At 35.8% G+C, this 6,702-nt stretch overlaps 1 protein-coding gene across 1 annotated transcript in view; it reads right to left on the bottom strand.

Annotated features, from left to right (window-relative positions):
* Window positions 1-6,702, bottom strand: part of LOC123880230 (probable cationic amino acid transporter) — a 98,604-nt gene that overhangs the window by 77,527 nt on the left and 14,375 nt on the right. The window lies entirely within an intron of this gene.

The following is a 6,702-nucleotide window of genomic DNA, read 5'->3' on the forward strand; positions in this document are numbered from 1 at the left end:
CAATACTTGACCTTATCAAGTAACGTAGCGTAATATAGTAAACGACAAAATTGGTTAAACGAAACGAATGGGTCGTGAAAAGCTAGCAGACGGACAGGCAGATATATTTTTGCATTTATATCATATACCTAAGTATCAGGATTATTTATTAATCAATCAAACTCAATAAAATTTTACACATACTCTCAAGCTACGCAAAGAAGTTAATATTTGTGTCTGCAGTTAACCAAATTTTTGTAAAAATATGTTCCTACGTACTTAGTTTAAAAGTTAAGTACGCAAATATTTTTTTGTAGTCTTTGAGCACGAGTTTGTTCGGAATCAAGTATTGTACACAACTATGCAATGAAAAATAAACTGATGAACGACTGAGTATTTCAACTTTTTTATGCTATTTGGTCTAGCAGCTGCATAGTAGTCCTTTGGGACCTCTCGACCGTTATCGGATCTGTGGACAGTTTTAAATAAATATTTGTAAAAATCGTTATAATATTTTATTGATAGTTGAATTTTTAACAGTTACTAGTTAGATTACAAATAATTTTATATGGTGGTTAAATATTCTTAAATTTTCAAAATCCTGTGGAAACTCCTTGATTTCCAGGGATAAAAAGTAGCCTGTGTAATCCAGGATATCGTCTATCTCCATTTCAAATTTCAGCCAAATCTGTTCAGCCGTTTTTGCATGATTGAGTAGGTAACAAACGTCCAAACATCCAAACATCCACACTTTCATGATGATGAGAACCAGACTACTTTTGTATGGAGCGAGTCACATAGAGTTCTCCGATAATAAAAAGCAGATATATTCAGGCAGCAAGCACTGATGTAATTTAGAGGAATTTTCCACAAAGCTGTTTCGCCTTATTGATATTTGTAATTCTTGGCACACTCGTCGATAAAATAAAACAGCGCATATGAGATCTTTCATATTACAAGAAAAAAGGCAAATTCAAAGTCGAACTCCAACGTAACTCCATTGAAATGTTAACTCCACCACATTGAAATGAAAAACAGGTCTAATACGAGTCGGACACGCACATAAAGGGTTCCATACCATATTATAAGAAAAAAAATGCGAGTCAGTCTCGCGCACTGAGGGTTCCGTACTCGGGTATTTAGTCCAACATTTTTCACGATAAATCAAGAACTATTATCCATAAAAATAAATAAAAATCTGTTTTAGAATATACAAGTAAAGCCCTTTCATATGATACCCCACTTGGTATAATTATCTTACTTTGAAAATTGAAACACATTTTTTTTAAATGATGTAACCACAGATTTGCAGTTTTCAGATTTATTTCTGTATCTGTGCTATAAGACCTACCTACCTGCCAAATTTCATGTTTCTAGGACAACGGGAAGTACCCTACAGGTTTTTTGACTGACAGACAGACAGACAGACAGACAGACAGACAGACAGACAGACGGACGGACGGACGGACGGACGGACGGACGGACGGACGGACAAACGGACAAACGGACAGACAGACATTTCTTTACCTATTATGTATGTAGGATGTTACCATAAAGTTAATCAGGGACAGTCATTCATTATTGTAAATGGTAATAACTGGTAACAAGGTTAATGTAATCTTCGAGGCACAGGGGTGTATTATAATAGATACCTAATCGAAGTTTGGCGACCAATTCTTTGATCCAATTTCGATTAAACGTTGTTTAGCCAAGAAAGCTATCGAAGCTGCTTCGTATACTACTAATTTCAGCTCGTTTAGATTTTAGCGTTTCCAAACAAACGCTGCGGACTGTTTTTATATACTACTAGAGGATGCCCGCAACTTCATCCGCGTGGATGTAGGTTTTTGAAGATCCGTGGGAACTGTTTGGTTTTCCGGAATAAAAAGTTGTCTATGTCAATAAAATGAACGCAAGCTACCTCGGTACCAAATTTCATACAAATCGGTTAAGTGGATGGGTCTTTAGGAATCTCGTGGGAAAATCCCGTGGGAACTCAATGATTTTTCGGGATAAAAAGTAGCCTATGTGCTAATCCAAGATATTATCTATCTACATTTCAAATTTCAGCCATATCCGTCCAATAGTTTTTGCGTGAAGGTGTAAGAAACATATACACACACACACACACACACACACACACACACACATATATACACACAAACTTTCGCCTTTATAATATTGTTATAGTGTGACTAGTGGCCCGACCTGGGTTCGCACGGGTGCAGTTGAGAGTTGTAATTTTATCTTGAAAAATAATATAATTCATACATACATAGACTGCTAAAATCATAACCCTTCCTTTTGATTTGCCGCAGTCGGGTAAAATCGGTGACCGACTTCTGACTACGACACGTAGCGTCACGTACATTGATGTAAGAGAAATACAATCGTCACGTAAGCTTGCTACTTTATCCACGTGGGTTTAGGTATTTTAAAAATCCGTTTGGAATATTTGTTCATAGCTCGTAAGCGTTGCGTAAGCGTAGACGTAGCGCGTACCATTGCGTTGCAATGTATGGAACTGTATGAGACATGGCACACCGCTTGCGTAAAGCGTGGACGTATACGTAACCCGCACTACGCACGTGTCACGTATACGTGTTTGGTGTGAATCGGCCTTTAAATTTTCACGCTAAAAAGTATCGTATGTTTTTCTTTAGGAGTCGTACAATGGTAACAGTTAGACAGACAGACATACATCATCGGATTTGCATTAACGATTAATATTAAAATGGATAGTACCTAAATATCGTACGGAAGTATATGGATGCAAATCTCAAAGGTTGATAGGAAAGTTGTTCTCTATAATGTAATCGGCGCTCAACTAGATCTGTGATAAGCTTGAGTGTATTCTCTACAATGGATCAACAATTAATATTATGGCGTCTAGAATACCTTAGAACAATAGGAGTGGCGTTGTAATCCAACAATAAACCCTAACTAAGCCTTATACTCCTTGGTTTAGCCTACGTAAGGTTATTTCGTGATGTGGTTTAATAACAAACTAGCTGACTCGTGTTAGCCGTACAAAAATAAAACTTCACACTATACGAGTGTAAATTAAAAATTTATAATACCCCCGACAAGTGAAGGTTACAGTAACTAGAAAAGAGCTGATAACTTTCAAACGGCTGAACCGATTTTCTTGAATTTTAACAAGAACCTCTCGATCAACAAGCCACCTTTCAAACGAAATAAAAAATTGGTTGATTAGTTTAGGAGCTACGATGCCACAGACAAATACACAGATACACAGTACACACGTCAAATTTATAACACCACTCTTTTAGGGTCGGGGGTTACTTAACTAAATATTCCTCTAGCACCTAAAATCCTACACCGCTCAAAAAACACCACTCCCTATCCCTTCTGCACCCTCCCCCTCCCCCCCCCTCCCATTCCCTGTGTTGCCAACCTACAGAGTGTTTTCTTTTTTATTATTATTGAACTTCCCCACATAAGATAAAGAAATAATTGAACATTAATAATTGAACCTTATACTTGTTCTGACCTCGCATGGATGGGTTTTACACATTCATCATCGTTATCATCGTCGTCCACCGACATCCACTACTGTATTATATACAGTAAGTACACATACAAGTGTACAAGTTCCTATACAAGTATTCAAGACCTAATAGGTCTCTTATAGGAACTTGTACTTTCAAACGCTACTACGCTACTAGAACTTTCAAACGCCACTGTCTTTGGTTGCCTGAATAATCTAGTTCACAAATGACATCAAACGACTCGTTCGATGTCGTTTGTCGACCTAATGGAATGTCTTCTAATACTGCGTGAGAGGTTGCCATTCTAACACCCTGGGACCACTACGTATACCGGTTTTTCGAACTATGTGCTCTGCCCATTGTGTACATAGAATACCTAAAATGTACGTAAATGTACGTAATATAACTAAACCTTTCTCGTGAAATGTTCTAAAAGCTGGTTTGGAAACCGCATTGAAATTCACTTAAAAGTTTAGAAGTTAAACGAATTTAGAATTTAAACGCAGGCGTAGGGAAGAAATAGGTACAATTGGTAGTAATTCGGTTTATACAAAGTGGCTCATTCTGTTGTACGATATCTGAACTAAACAGTAAAAAATTACTATCCGTCTCATAGTGCTCTTTAGATAACATTTTTAGATTTAGAGGGTATGTATTACTGAATTAGCACCAGTAACCAACTTATATCCAGTTGCATGACAGGAAGTTAAGCTATATTATGGTTGAAGTTAAAGTTTGAACGTCAATAACAGCCGAAGGGGTCGCACAAGTCAGGACATTTGATACTGTTACTATAATCATAGAGGTATGAATTACCTTGTGGCGTGACAAAAATACTGCTAGTATTCGGAGCCAATATTAGCTTCGTGTGACTTCGCCTTAAGAAACTGGGCAAGAACCTGCAGTCTCTTAGTATTAGTAGTCTTCTGACCTTAGTAAACAACATGGAAAATATATTTAATGTATTAAAAGTATAAAATTACTATACAAACAAATTTAGTTCAAGGGTAAGAGGATTCTGATCATATTCAACTTCGAGAGCAATGGTACCTCAAAGCTATGAAAATAAGTCTAGTGTAGTAATTGTACGAGTAGTACAAGGAACTGTATATTATGCAGTAGGTGATTGCCCTAGTATTCCCACCCTCAGCACGTTTATTTATTTATAATTTCATGATGGAACAATGGAATCAAGAATTTTTCGCCGTTCGTTGATTTCAATCAACTTAATTAAACTTCAGAAAGCTTAAGAGTAGGTACCTATCTCAGCCATACAAAGCACATCAAGAGTTACTCGTAAAACACAACGGTTACAACTTATGTCACAACATGTCAACATGTCAACATAATATAACATTCTTTGAAAGTGAAATAATCATCGATGTATATAATATTCTACCAGAACAACGAATTTAATCTAACACTGCAGCCCAAATACTTTCCAATTGTCAATGTATAGATAATACGGTAACTAATAAATATTGTGAAAACTCATTTTCAGAATTCACACGGAGTTCCAATGTCCGGTTTACGGAAGCACTCTCCATAGCTACGTATTATTACTTTCATAACAGCCAATATACGATCAGGCCAAATAGGAATTTAAAATATACATAAGTACCTATGTTACGAACATCCAGCAACTGTAATAGAAAAGATGATTAGAAACAACTAATCCCCTAGTAGCCTTCAACATATTGAAATTATGCGAGAGCTGAGTTCTGAAAAGGCCTGGGCCGTGAATTGAAGACATACCTAGATAATAAGTACACTTACTTACCTTATCTCGAAACTTCTTAGCCACAAGACCTAACTTCTAGATCCAAGACCCAACGACTAATAAAAACTTACGCATAGCAACCAAACGAACGGTAGATTCTCCCTACATCAATCAAACAAACGATACTCTGACTATCAACACTACTATGATCAACCCATCGCCAGCCCACTACTGAGAATAGGTCTCTTCTCAGAATGAGAAGGTTTTAGGCCATAGTCCGCTCTTGGCGCCACGGCTTTGCTGTCTCTTTAAAGTTTCTTAGGGCCATTCATACAATAGGTACACTTAATCAGACAGTCTTGTCTGAATTCAGTGTTAGAAAAAAAACCTGTACAAGTAAAGTCCAATAAATATTTTAAAAATCCATTAACTTTTGTTTATTTCATTTACACCGGAGAAAGAATAAAACCTTGAATGAAACAATACACAGGTACTGTTGGTTCATGGTTTCAATAAAAAGTTTTGAAATAGAAATGGAAACGTTTTATAAATTTGTTTTACTTTTACAAAGTGCTTTTGAAAGGTTACGCGAATTGTACCCGGTGACATTGAAAGTTCTAAGAAACGAATATCTATACTAATAAAATTATAAGAGTAAAAATATCTTTGTCTGCTAGCGCTTTTCACGGTTGATCCATTTAACCGATTTTAATAAAAACTTTAAAATTTGGTAAAGGGCACAGGCTACTTTTTATCCTAGAAAATCAAAAAATTCCCACTTGGTTTATCAAAACCTAAATCCACGCGGATGGGCGGGCATCATGTAGTAACTATGTAGTTTATCAGGAGTTAGTTCGTACACTTTTGCAATCTTAAAATTAATTTTATTAAGCTTGGTGAACTAATAAATAGAGTTTACCTACATATTGAAAAAAATTAACTTTTTTTAAATTATATTCTAAAATTATAGAGCTTAGGAGAAAATGTCTTGATTTTCAAGGTCTTGATTTTTATGTTTTTTGGTCTAGTTTTTCAAGATTCAGCAATGCCTCGCCTATTTTCGTAACTATAGCGTGGCAGTTTCCAACTTCAAGTTTAACCAAGAATAAGGACTGTTACTCTTTTATTTCTTTGTTCACAGTAAAATTAGATTTTCTACTCTCTTGTCCGGTGTCTACTTGCGGAAATTAGGTAAAGAACAGGTCGTAAGAAATTCCCCGTTTAGATGTGTCAAAGTTACAGTATAGTATAAATTAGAGACAGAGAAAACCTATCGGTTTATTACAATACGTATTATGGTATAATATTTATTTAAACATGTATATAAATCTCACCTTCTATCATTGTTGTGTACATAATATTATCATTTTTAGCAAGAAACAGTTAAAAATTATTTTGCTATAATCCGCCAACAGATCTGTTGGCGGATTATAGCAAAATAATTTTTAACTGTTTCTTGCTAAACATGAACTTCCGCAAAGTAACGCCTAA

This window comes from Maniola jurtina, chromosome Z (genome assembly GCF_905333055.1).
Source record: "Maniola jurtina chromosome Z, ilManJurt1.1, whole genome shotgun sequence".
In the NCBI taxonomy this organism is placed as follows: Eukaryota; Metazoa; Arthropoda; class Insecta; order Lepidoptera; family Nymphalidae; genus Maniola; species Maniola jurtina.